The following is a 13,756-nucleotide window of genomic DNA, read 5'->3' on the forward strand; positions in this document are numbered from 1 at the left end:
AATTAGGCATCACCTCTTAAAGAGAGGAGAGTACTGTGGACACATTTTAAAACCAACATAGTATCCTTTCTGCCTGCCTGCCTGCCTGCCTGCCTGCCTGCCTGCCTGCCTTCCTTCCTTCCTTCCATCCTTCCTTCCTTCCTTCCTTCCTTTTTTCCTTTCTTTCATCTTCCCTTCCTTTCCTTCTTTTTCTCTCTCCCTTTCTTTTTTTCTCTCTCTTCTTTAAAGCCATGCTAAACTCCTCAGAGGTTATTCATGCATCTAACATTTTACAAGGGCATTTATTATTAATATTTTTATGCACAAAATTTCCATTGTAATGGGACCCTTTATGCTGAACCCTACGTCCTTTTCTCATGGCCGTATTCATCTTTGATAGCCTTCTCTCTTTCTGGCATAGTAAGGTAACCAGTTGATAGCATATATTTTCTGCCCCAGATATGGAATTAATCATTTATCCAAAGTATTCTGTACCTGCTCTTGATTGAAGAAATGTTATTTAGAGGCCATGAACTTGTCACTAGGTATGATTTTTGCCATTGGGTTGTCATGGTCACTATACTTCTTCAGCAGTCATAGCTAGAAAGTGTATTTTAAAATAAAACACAAGTCCATATTAGTATTTTTAATTCAATGTTTACATATATAGGTTTTACTTAATTTCATTGTTTTGTGCTGTTTTCTTTTTTCTCTTACACTGAAAATATTGGTAACTAACAAGTATAGCATATTAATTATTTACATTTTTCTACCATAAAAATAAAATGATTTTACAATAATAAATTAAGATTACTAATAAGCTTATTAATTAAAGCTTAGGATTTCTCTGTACCCCTAGCTTATATTTCACCAAGGATACATAATCAAAATGTTGTTTCCTGAAATTTAATTTTTCTTCATTGTTATGTTATCACAAAATATATATTTAAATTAGTTTCAGCACATTTCTAATATATAATAACACATGTTCTTTCTTCTTAAATCTTAATTTTTATATATGTAAAATAATTAAAGGATTTTCAAGTCAATGTTATTTAGCAAAATATTTTTAAAGAAGTCTCACCTTCATCTCTGTTCCTTATATCTTCTTTCTAAATTCCACTTACTACTTTATTTTATTATAAACTATATTATTTGATATAATCCATATGTTATATATAATATATAAAATATTTTATTTATTATAAGCACTAATAAAGTAATAAATAAAACTACTCATAAATGGTTTCCTTCTTTCCATATTTGGAAGTAATAAAGTTCATGAGCTTATTATAGGCTACTAAAGTAATATTTATTCATTTGATTACAGATTTTCTATTGGAAATCTACACTCTCCATTCTACTATCCTCTCCTTCATCTACAGATACAAAATATAGTATGCTGTATAAAGTTCTGACTCTCTTTAATTGAATAAAATTCAGTGCTCTAGTGACCAAGAACTTGTATCAAATTCTTCTCATCCTTTTTAATAGATGCATAATACACCATTGCATGATTCCATTTACACAATCAACTTCATTTTCATGGACACTTGATGTGCTTTTAATTTTTGCTCTTATAAAGAAAGTTTTAAGAGAAACTATTACTTTTGTTTATTATACATTGTTATAAATTTCTAGGAGTAGGATTTGTAAGCTAAGAGGTAAATATATATGGCATTGTTCCAGATATCACCAACATATTTTCCATAAAGAATGTATAATTTCACATTCTTACCAGAAATATACGTTAGTGTCAGTTCCTATACAACCTAAGTGCATATTACCTGCTGTCAGGTTTTTATTTTTGCCAGTTGATGATGGCTGTTATTTCAATGTAATTTTAACTTTTATCTCCTCTACAATAGCTGAGTTTGAGAATTATTCCATATTGTCAAGACAATTATGTTAACTTTTAGTTTTAAAAATTATCTTATATTCACAAAGTAGTTGTAAGGAGAGTAAAGCTTCCCTTAGTGTTATTTTACATAATTGTGGTTAATTTATCAAAGCTCTCAGTGCTGATATAATATAATTAACTGAAAGGCAAACATTATTTGGATTTTGCTATTTTCCCTTATGTTCTTTTCTGTGTTTCAGGATACTTTCCAAGACACCACATTGCATTTACTTTTCCTCTTTCTTTAGTTTTTGCCAAATGGAGGTGGCTTTTTAGCTTTTCATTGTTTTTCCTTGATATTTCTGAAATGTACTGGGCAAATATTTTTGTAGGATCTTCCTTAGTTTGGGTTTGTTTCTGGTGTTGGATTATGATTAGACTGGGCTAATATTTTTGTAGGATCTTCCTTAGTTTGGGTTTGTTTCTGGTATTGGCTTATGATTAGACTGGGCTTATGTATTCTATGGAAAAAGATCACAAAGGGGAAGTGCTTTTCTTATCGAGGGGTATATGATATCAACATGACTTATTATTTGGGGTGTTCATAATGAACACTTCGATAGGGTGGTGTCTATCACAAAGCGGCTACTTTACTGATTCATTATTTATCAGAAGCGAATCACCAGGCCAATCCACACTCCAGGAAGGAGAACTAACACAGCAGTGGCGGTGCCACAGTGGGAGTGTTTTCTTTCCCCTTATTCTTTCCTGGGAAAGTCTGGTGGGGCTCCTGAAGGAAAACTATCCAAAAAGTTGCAAACCCTGTTAAGTGGTAGCCCCTAGAAACTTCCCTTCTAGCACTAGCTCTCTAAACCTTCAGCAAGTCATTGAATATTCCTAGCTGAATCTTCTTGCTGGCCAACACCACACTGAGACATTTATCCCCGTAAGCAATTGTCAAGTTCTTATTCTCTGCAGTTGCCAATCTCTCTCCAGATTAAGAGTTAGTGACATATAATCCTGTCCTCATTCTCTGCCTTTCAGTTATTCCCTTGTCTCCACCTATGTTAGTTACACTCATCATATTCATTATAAGTTCATGATTTTCATGTGATAATAATTTACCATGCTAGAAGTTACCCTCCCCTATTTCCTAGAGCTGGCAGTATTCCCACAACACTTTATAATCCAGTTCAAGTATTTATGCCTCTCTTAAGACTTTCTGCCTCTTCCACTGAAAATTCAAGGATGTGTCTTGTGTTCCCAAGAGTTTTTTCAATGCCTCTCTGAACATATAAGTATCACTATCATAAATAATCAAAGCATGAGATGGAAGCTTGTATGTGGGCCTTTTTTTTTTCTGTGAAAAACATTTATTCTGAGAATCTAAAATCTGAACAAAGAGTATTGGACTATAAGGCTCAAACAGTTCCCAAATACTCACCCACTGTCGGGAAAACCTCACTGGCCACAGATTCTAGATTCTGGTTGGCATTTTCAATAATGCAGTGCTAACAACTCAGCATCAGCCATGCGCCTGGTCCCACATGGAGCAGAGTCCCCTTGAGGCCATTTCTGTGTGGCCCCATTTCCCTGCTCCTGTGGGTAGAGGACTTTTCATGCAGATCTCTGACACCAAGCAGTCTGGCGGGGGATGGCTTTGAGGAAAAGGTCTGAACCGGGCCAAGATTTTTCCTCTTTTCCTTGCAACAGTTTCAACAGACAGTTGAGCCAGCCAGCCACTGGCCACCACGGGGAAGCATTTCGCTGGACTTTAGATGATAAAATGCTGTCAGGAAGATGCTTGCTCTAACCTTGGGGGCCAAACACATGAACTCGGAATCCTTTCTACCTTAATCTTCCAATGGGCTCAAAAACCTTGGTTACTTGGCAGTTTTCTATCTTTTTTCCTGGCCTTAGGGTGGTGCTGATAGTCTTTCCAATTGTGTACACATCCAAGTTCAAATCTAAAAAGTGCAAGGCTATTTTTATTTCTTCTCAGAACTCTGTTGATAAAATTTGTTGATGTATTAGGCTGTATTTCTGGAATAAATTCTACTTGGTTATAATGTGGTATATATGTTATTAGATTTTGTTTGATGATAAATATCATTTTTACATTGACATTTAAAAATGAGAATTGAGTTTCATTTTTAGGCAATGGTTATAGGTTTCATATCAATATTATGCTCACATCAACAAACAACTTAAAATTATTTTACTTTTGTCTATGGATCTTGAACAGTTTTCTTAGTAGTAAGATTGCATACCCTTTAAAACCCAGGCAGAATCAAACAAAACATTGAGAAACAAATAATTAAAAATTTTCACTATTTTTTCCATGCAAATTGGCATTTTATACTGTATACTACCAATATATTGTTTAATAATAAGTAAAGTAAATACTTATGGAGTTGCATTTTGGAGTATGTGTAAGCTTATGTATAATTTCTCTCTTTGTTTAATTATTTAATGCTTGATATTCCTACTTCTTATACTGTACATTCTCCATTCATCAAACTTATTATTTTTTAATGTGTAGTGAAGGTTTTTCTATTGTATTGATTTTTCCAAGAAAGAGATTTAATGTTTACTCATTTATTAGCTATATTTTTTTCTGTTTCCAACTTATTACCTTCTGGTCTTATATTATTTATATGAATGATTTTATATTATTTATGTCATCATTAAATGGCAATTTTGTGTAATAAAGTTGGGGAATTTTTTTTTTCTTTTTTTGGTGATTCCATGACTTTACCATGACAGATAGGTGTTGCTACGTATTTGAAATCATGAAAGTACATGAATACATGGGCTTTGGCAGGGGAAGATCAGATAACTGAAATTGGTCAAAGAGTTGCTCGTAAAAAAAATACACATTTGAAAGCAATCAAGATTAGCTTTCAAATTAGGAGACTAGAGATTGGATTGTCATTTTCATGTATGGATGCAAATGTTTTTAAAATTCTATTACTAGAATATAAAACATCTAATGTATTAACTTCTTTATTGAATGAACGTGAGTTGAACATTTATCATGTGCAATGTACTATGGAAATGTTTAGGGAAACAGAGATAAATAAAACACAGAAATTACCTTGAGAAAGTTTACCTTCTAGAAGAGATAAGGCAGACAGATACACACACATACACATGCACACTCAGCTACACATAACCACTCAGGCACACCCACATCCACTCCATCACTCACACACACGCATGTGCGTACATGTGCACATACAAGCTTCCATCGCATGCTTCAATTATTTATGAGAGTGTGCAATATAATTATTAAGAGAGGCATTGAAAAAACTATTGGGAACACAAGACACATCCTTGAATTTTCAGTAGAAGAGGCAGAAAGTCTTAAGAGAGGCATAAATACTTGAACCGGATTATAAAGTGCTGTGGGAATACTGCCAGCTCTAGGAAATAGGGAAGGGTAATTTCTAGCATGGAAAACTATTATCACATGAAATATCATGAACTTATAATGAATATGCTCAGTGTAACTAGCATAGCTGGAGAAAAAGAAATAATTGAAAGGCAGTGAATGAGGCCAGGATTGTATGTCAAGAGAAAAATTGCAAATGACTTTCAAGGCTCCTGTAAACGATATTTAAATTACATGGAAGTCTGCTCCCAGGCTTTGAATTTGGCTATGACTCCTCTTTTGTTCCAATCCTTTGCTCTTTCTGTTCCAATTAGTAGTTTCCAGGCTTGAACCCATCCTCTACCACCTTTCGATGTAATCTCATTTCTGGCATACAGCCTGCACCCTACTCCTATTATTTTCTGGTATATATTCTCATCTCTCACCCAGCTGTACAGCTGCTGCTGCAGCTAGCTGAGATGTTTCTCTGGAAGCCATAATACCTGTTTGCTTCCCAGCAGTCTCTGCATGAGTCAGACAGTTGGGCTGCAGTACTGTGGTGAGGACTGCAAATGCGCAGCTGAGACATTCCATTTGCTGTGACTCCATATGCTGCCCATTAAATTCTGGCCACCATCTTACATGTTTTTACAATGACCCAAAGCAGCTTTCCTTTCCTCGGTGAAAAATTGATGCTTTTCATAAAGCCCAGTGCCCTGGCATGTCCATAATCATTCACTTGTCAATTATTGCTTTGGTGTTGAGAAGTCTTTGAGCCTTTTCTATTGCTACCAGCTCTAGGAGGCAGTCAGAGTCCCTGTCCACTCTTGAGAAGAAGAGAGAACTTGCATCAGCATGATCAGTGAAACCTCAACCAATTCAGAAATTCAGGTGGACAGGCCACATGCTTTCACAAAGCATGTCTTCAGCAGGGAGAGGATCAATCTGATGAGGGAAAAGGAAAGGGTGCAGTATATTTCAGAGGATGCACATGGCTGAGCCCCGATGCTGTGCTTTCTGTAGAAAAGAAGCCAAGAAACCTCAAGCTGCTGTTGAGTCATCTCCACATGCCCTTGGGAATGAACGATCTGGAAGGCCCTCAGCACATTGCTTAACTTTTCTGTGTAAATCAGAAACTGTTCCCCAGGCAATTTTGGAGTCAGACTGTGTAGTTTACATTCTAAAAATTCTTCTGGAAAGAAATATGGGGCGGCTGCTTACATCCCTAGCTATTTCAGTTTTCTTGATTCAAAAATCTTGTATTATCAACTTTGCTCTTCCCAAGTTCATCAGTATACGGGCGACATTAAGTATATTTTTAGAAATTTGCTGTTTTCTTCATTTAGATTAAAGCCAGGAAACAGAATCTCTCTCTCTCTCTCTCTCCCTTTACAAATTTGGCTTCATTTTGCATTAATTGTGTAGAGATTATTTATTCAAGTTCCACCATGTTTTCTTTACATGTTGAGTATGACAGAGATGAAGCCATTAGTAGTGATACTATCCTCTGTCAGACACACTTTTAGAGAGGCAGTCTGAGACATGAGTGACACTGCCAGAGGAACACAGGTTCACCTCCGTTTCTCTAGCACAAAGCCCCTGGTTCACCAAACATACTTTTAAAGCTTGGAATGGTGGGTAATACTTTTTAAATTTTGTGAGAACTTTGAATTTGTATTTTGCAACAGTTGCTTCTGCTTCCTCTTCCACCCCAGTGCAGTGCTTCTACTTGTTATTCATGATTAAGTTTATGGATCTATGAATATCATGAAATTACATGCAAAATTTGTTTGTGAGAATATTTATTTTATTTGGATCTATTATTGTAATCAGATTCACAAAAATCTAATCAAGAAAAAATAAGCCATCCAGACTTAATTCAGATTGTGTCCTTTTTAAGGAAGACATATTTCCTTTCATAATAAAATTACAAAAATGAATTGAAAAATCAACCTTTGCAGACCACCTAGATACTGGGTGTTACATGAGTGCTTTGGACATCTCTGTGTAGTTAAACCAGTCATGTGCCTGCATTTCCAGCTACTACAGAGGCTGACATGGGTAGATAACTTGAGCCCATGAGTTTGAATCTGCAGTGAGCTATGTCGCACCACTGCACCGAAGCCTGGGTGACAGAGCGAGATCCTGTCTTAAATTAATAAATGTAGATGAATAAATAAAAAATAAGGCAGCCACACCATGCTGCCCTTTGTCAATCTGGCTTAATTGTGAACACAAGCAAGTATTCCAATTATCTCTGACAGGACATAGCCAGGTTGAGAATGACAGGTAAGACTTTACTGAACATTAGTGCCAAGCAAAAGGTAAATAAATGCAGTCAGTGCCATCTAAGTAGATGAACTTCTTTAGAAAATATGCTCACTCATCTTCAGCATGTATTCTATGCAAGGGTCATATCTTGACCTATTTTTTGAGACCAAGAGTGGTCTCAATCATTTCAAGACATTCTGACGTGTAAAATGGGAACTCAGTTTGAGAAGTTCAAACAGCGGCTGTCTCCAGGTACCTTTCTCCTGCTGTCTGCGGAGGGCCTTTCCCTATGATTGACAGTGGGAATGAGCTGTCCCTACTTGTGTTTGTCTTTTTTACTCACCATTCCCTTAAAACTGGTCTTGATTTTCTTAAGTCTTCTCATAATGCTATTCTTTTTTATTTTCTTTCTGGCTTAGACCCTAAATCTGAAAAACTACCTCCAGGCTGAAATAGAGGTATCTATTTAGATTTAAACTTTCTCCTCTAGCTGGAAGACTGGCTTACCAAATGCATGGGGTCAATAATTGGTACCTGCTTTAGGCAGGAAAGCAAATATAGTGCATACCCAGAGGGCCTGGAGTCCATTTGCAATCAGCACCTCTTGGATCTCTGGAGAAGTCCATTTCTGTAGTGTTTTCTCTGCTGTCTGCCATCTGGATGGTGGAGAGTAAATGTATCTGACAGTATTTGCTTGGTTCAGTAGCTCTCCTTTTGCTTACTGATTACTTCTGCCAATATCTGCAATGTCAGATACAGCACCTACATGTCATGGCAAGCTCACCTTAGCAGACCACGTCATTACTCAGGCTTTTACTCATTTTCACACAAAAATATGTAAAAAGATTATAGACATTGTGGTAGGCAATGACTACCATGTGGTAGGTAATGACCATAATGACTAAATCTCTTCTTTTGGATGGCTTCTGTTCTAATGGAAGAAGCAAATGAAGAGGCATGGGGCCCTACAAACAACGTATAAAGAGTTTTTTTGTTGGACCTGTGAGCAGGCTGAGGAATGGCTTCTCCCCAACAGATCCAGCCCACAGGGAGGAGATTTCGGGAGCTGGGTTTAGAGGAGGAGTACAGGTTCTTCATACAGAAAATAAGCCAAGGGAGAATTCTGGAAGTCAAGTAGTAACTTGTGAAGGAGATTTCTTTGCATTTTGTGAGAGGTAAGGGTCACATTTGAGATGGCAGCCACTCATGGGAAAGGCCACTTCAGAGATCCCTATCTATTCCTTTCAGAAGGCATGTCCTGGATGTGTTATATTTTCAACATGGAAAGACAAGAATATTGGCGTTCTCTTCCTTTAAATTAATCTCAATATCTAAAGCACATTTAATCATGTCTACCACTTTATGCAAAGCAACAAAGTGGAACAAAATTGACTGTTCCAAAATAACTTTAGCCTCTAAAATTCAGTGCATCCTCTGGGTTCTTATAATTTTATATTTACCTCTAAGGGGAAATTATAAATATTTTCAATTGATAACTATACAAGAACAATATTACAGTAAATGTAAAGGTGAAGCAATTTTAATTAGAGACCCATCAATAATAATATTTAAAATGAAATTAATGCTGAATTAAGCCTGCATTCATTTGTTTAAAAAAAGAAAAACAACTCTTAGGCGGCCAACTCATCCCAGGCAATTCTAAAAGCCTTAATCAGGTCAATTCACTTCAATTTGATTCAATTCAAAAATTTTCAACAAGTATTTTCTGTGCTTTTTACTTAGTGTCAAGATTTATTGCAAAGCAGAGGTGCAGACATGATCAAGATATTTATTTCCTACTCTCAAGGAAATTAGTAATAATAATATAGAAATACGTTCAATGTGCTGAGAAACAGGTGCTCATGAATAATTTAATCTGGGGAAAATAATTCTTCAAATAAGTAGTGGTGTTTTACACCTTGTCTTGGGAATTTAGAGAGATTTCATGTAGAAGCGTAAGATATGGCAGGATATCCCAGATATCAAGGCAAGGAGATCAAAGCCTCAAAGCAGGCAGAGACACTGTTTCATTAGGCATGTGTACAGATTGCTGTGTTCATAGCGCCATTGTACTGGGATGGGGAAAAGCATAAAATAGAAAAGGTGGTCTATGGCTTGGAAGGCCAACCTTTGCCATGATGAATTCTGTAGTAACGTTGCTATACTGCAGAATAATATCTTGATAAATACTACAGCAACATCATCATATTTGACATCATACAAATATATTGAAATCTTCATTTTTATTACCAATGATAGTGCTTTTTAAAGATTCTGTTTACATATTGTTGCCTCTGTTGACCATCACTCTATAAACTCTAATCTCACCAGAGGTTTTCGTATCGGTGTAAAATGAATGATTTTGGTGGTGCTTCGGGCATCTGTCTTTGGAGACAAAAATGACAAATAATCAGAGTGGACATTTCCAATCACAGATAAGACAATGGTCTGAAGAAAGGGGCAAGTGGAGATATCTACCTAGAAACTTTTCCCATCTATAGGGAAGAATTTGAAAATAGACTGAAAATGTAGCAAAATTACAAAATTAAAGATAAACAAGAGTACTAACAAATTTATGAGCTCTTATTGGTGAGGTATGAAAATAGGTAATGTAGGTCACAATTTATTTCAGCTAACCAATACAAATCTAGAAAGAAACTGTAGTTGTAGTTGATCAGTATTGTGTGGTAATTCAATTTACTTTTTACGTATTGAAGAATTTAGTTATTCAACATGGAGTGATTGACAAATCACTCATCAGTAGTGGTAATTCTGTTAAGATGGAATTCCAGGGTTTTCATCTCTCTTACATTTTGGAAGACATAGGAAGATAATCAGGTAATCCCAGTGCAGTGGGACACTTAACAATGAGAGCAGCAGCATTTCCATGAGGTAAAGGGAGTAGCAATTGATTAATTCTGGATAGAATAATTTTCCCTGAATTTACAAAATAAATATATTCTTGCAATTGTCAGAATGAATTGCATTCTTACTTGCAGGCAAGCCTTCTTTGGGCCATACACTCTTCACATTAATTTATGTTCATTTAATTCGGTTTCTTTAAAGTTAACATCTTCTTGAGTCATGACTATTTGCCAGTTTAAAACTACTGAGAAGAAATTATTTAATATGCACTATATTTTCAATTAGAAACTTTTATTATAGAAGGAAAGATAAGCAAACTCAAGGTTTCTTAACACAATTTTGAGCACTGGACACTCACACCTCTGCCTGAGCTAGAAATGTATCCTTTCCCACATTTGATTCCGCACTGATAGGAAGATCTAAGACTTCTTCCAGAACTGTCCCATTTTTCTGTAAGCGATTCTGTTTCACTAATGCATCCTAAGGTATGAAATGATATTGCAGATTTCACCATCTCAACATTTAAAATTCATAACACACATCTTAAATGTATTACCATATAATCATGGCTCTTCATAGGTAACTATTTCATAAAAGACTCATGATTTGAAAGCTAGGTGTAAATGAGAACTTTGTATTACTATATCTTCAAAGCCAGGGACTCTGCTCTTACCCTTCTTCCATTTTCACACCTCTCTTTCTCCTTCTCACTACTGCTAGTAAAGCTTCTCTGCTTTTAATGACTTGCACGATTAGATTTGGCACACCTGGAAAACCCAGGATTATCTTACCACCTCAGGGATGGAATATTTAATCACATCTACCAAGTTACTTTTGCTATGTGAGATAACATATTTTCAGGTTCTGAAGTTGTTAATTGCCTGTAATTCACTTTAACAATGTATAATTTAAAATAGTAAGAGACAATAGTGCAATATATTTGTTTATAAATTAATCTTAACCTGCAAATCCAGGTTGATGAGTTGAAATCTGGATTACCCTAATCAGGGTTATACACACCAAAGTTGGACAGTTAGCATAAGGATTTCTATGTCTAAAGTTCTTGAACTCCTGCTATCTCAACCTTCATCAGAGATTTTGTCTTTAGCATGACAGCAGATAGGAATAATTTTTCATAACTGAAGTGAGTGATATTTATACATGAGGTAAATGGTTGGCTATAAATTGGTACAGTTATTTCCGCCTCTCAGGTGAATGGGTATAAAAATGTGATGTGCCCACACTTCTTGCACCTTTGGAATATTAATCTAGATCTTGAACTCTATGTGGTCCTGGGCACCCACTTAAAGGCAAAGTCTATTGTCTTATCCACCTAGAGGTTTGGGATACAGCAACAAAATAACATTATATCCACTTTGGATGGAACCATTTAATCAAGAGAATCTTAGAGAAACTTTACTTAGGATAGACAATAGGAATTCCAAAAAGCTTGCAGGAGAAAGCTGTAAGTTCTGGGTCTCTATTTGAAAAGAAAATGCTTGTTTGTATGCTTTGCAGTCTTGTTTTATACTTCTTTTATCCTCCTGGTAGCAAGGCTGTGTATATGTGTATGTGCATGTGAGATCATTTAAGAGAGATCATTTCTAGCCTCTAACTCGTCCTTCACTGGAGGTGATCAGTCTTGATGAAAATAATGTGACAATGTGACCATTACTGAGCAATCAATATGATTCAGATTATTTCTCAACAGGAATGGGTGTGGTACCCTCAGGGTGTGTAAAGTACAGGGGACTATTTTAGAACACTGACATATAATTTTTAAAATATGTATATTAAAACCAAGTAAGTAAAGTGAATTGGTGGAAGTCTTTTTTATATATTGTGAAAAATTGCACAAGATAGTCATAAATATGCAATTTATTGAGCAGAGCCATGTAATTGTTTTAGATCAATTATTTAATTTAGCTCTAATTAAAACATTATGTAGTAAGAATCATTTTACACTTTCAATGTACAGATGAGGAAACTAGGTTTGCAGAAGACTGGTAAAACTTTACTTAAGGTCATATATACAGTAAGTTTTGGAAGCAGTAAGTTTCAAATGCAGATATGTAATAGTTGACACCAGTATTCCCACAAGCAACTGAAAAAAGAGTTCCTTATTTTAAACTTCATAGGATGCTGGCATATATTACGTATTCAAAAGGTCTTCAACTCCTTTTTCCTCCTTGTGCTACAGATAAAATAACAGGAGTATGGATATGTCCTGTCAGAGAAAGAGGATATTCTGGTAATAACAACTTCCTTTGAAGCCATGGAGGTTGCTCTTGCTGTAAATATTGCATTTGTTTATTATGGAATATACGGCAACAGAAAGGCCCTTCCTTGCTGGGATGAACACATCAGTTTCCATTTTCATTGAATTTAGTTAATAGGGCAGAGTCCCCAGTCAATATATGTCGTCACCTAGGTGTCAGCAGAGACAAGAAAATGTGAAAAGTGCAGGCATAGAATGAGGAAGTTTATAGACACCAACTTTGTCTTCCCCCAGACCTAATATTCAATAGATAACTAAGTACTTGGGATTCTACCAAAAGGGAAATTAAGCTATTAAGCAAGATGCATAATGTAGATTTAAGTGCATTTTACCAATTAAAGGTATAACTATGTTTGTTCTTCCTTGATGTCCTGAGATAGAAGCAGACTCACTTAGAGGAGACACCATTAGAGGAAAAAAAGAATGTGACCTCAGAGCCTTGGAAACATATAAGTAACTGCTGGGGTGTGAGCATACTCATAGAGAAGCTATTTTGGAAGTCTTTGGAAAATTAGATGATTTTAAGAACATACAAAATGCCAACCAGCAAATAATTTACAAAACATTTTGAACCAATTTTGGGATTGCATTATTCTCATAGAAACAATCCTATTGCTTATTGGCATTTTGGTTTTAGCCAAATATAATATTGCAGTTGGCATTGTAATGCCATTTTTTTTTTAAATTCAGAAGACATTTTAGCTCGTTACATTCTAAGCTTGTTTACTCAGCACACACTGATTCATACTGATCATTTAGCAGGGTATGAAAAAGACATGCTAGCATAAAGCATAGCCTTGACCTTAATAAATGTACAAATCAATGGCAAGTTTAGACATGTACCCAAAGCACTAGTACCCAAAGTAGTGATATCTACTCACTCAGCAAGCGTTTATTAAGTACCTTATTTATATGTGCCAGGCTCTTTCCGGAACTACAGTGAAAATCAAGATAGAAACACAAAATTTAAAACAACTACCAGGTCTCTATAAAATTTACATTACCCAGAACTTATAGCTTCCTCCTGCAAGCTTTTTGGAATTCCTATTGTCTATCCTAAATAAAGTTTCTCTAAGATTATCTTAGTTAAATGGTTCCAACTAAAGTGAGTATAATGTTATTTTGTTGCTGTATCCCAAACCTCTAGGTG

Source organism: Sapajus apella, unplaced genomic scaffold (genome assembly GCF_009761245.1).
Source record: "Sapajus apella isolate SASKATOON/1434 unplaced genomic scaffold, GSC_monkey_1.0 scaffold54, whole genome shotgun sequence".
Lineage (NCBI taxonomy): Eukaryota > Metazoa > Chordata > Mammalia > Primates > Cebidae > Sapajus > Sapajus apella.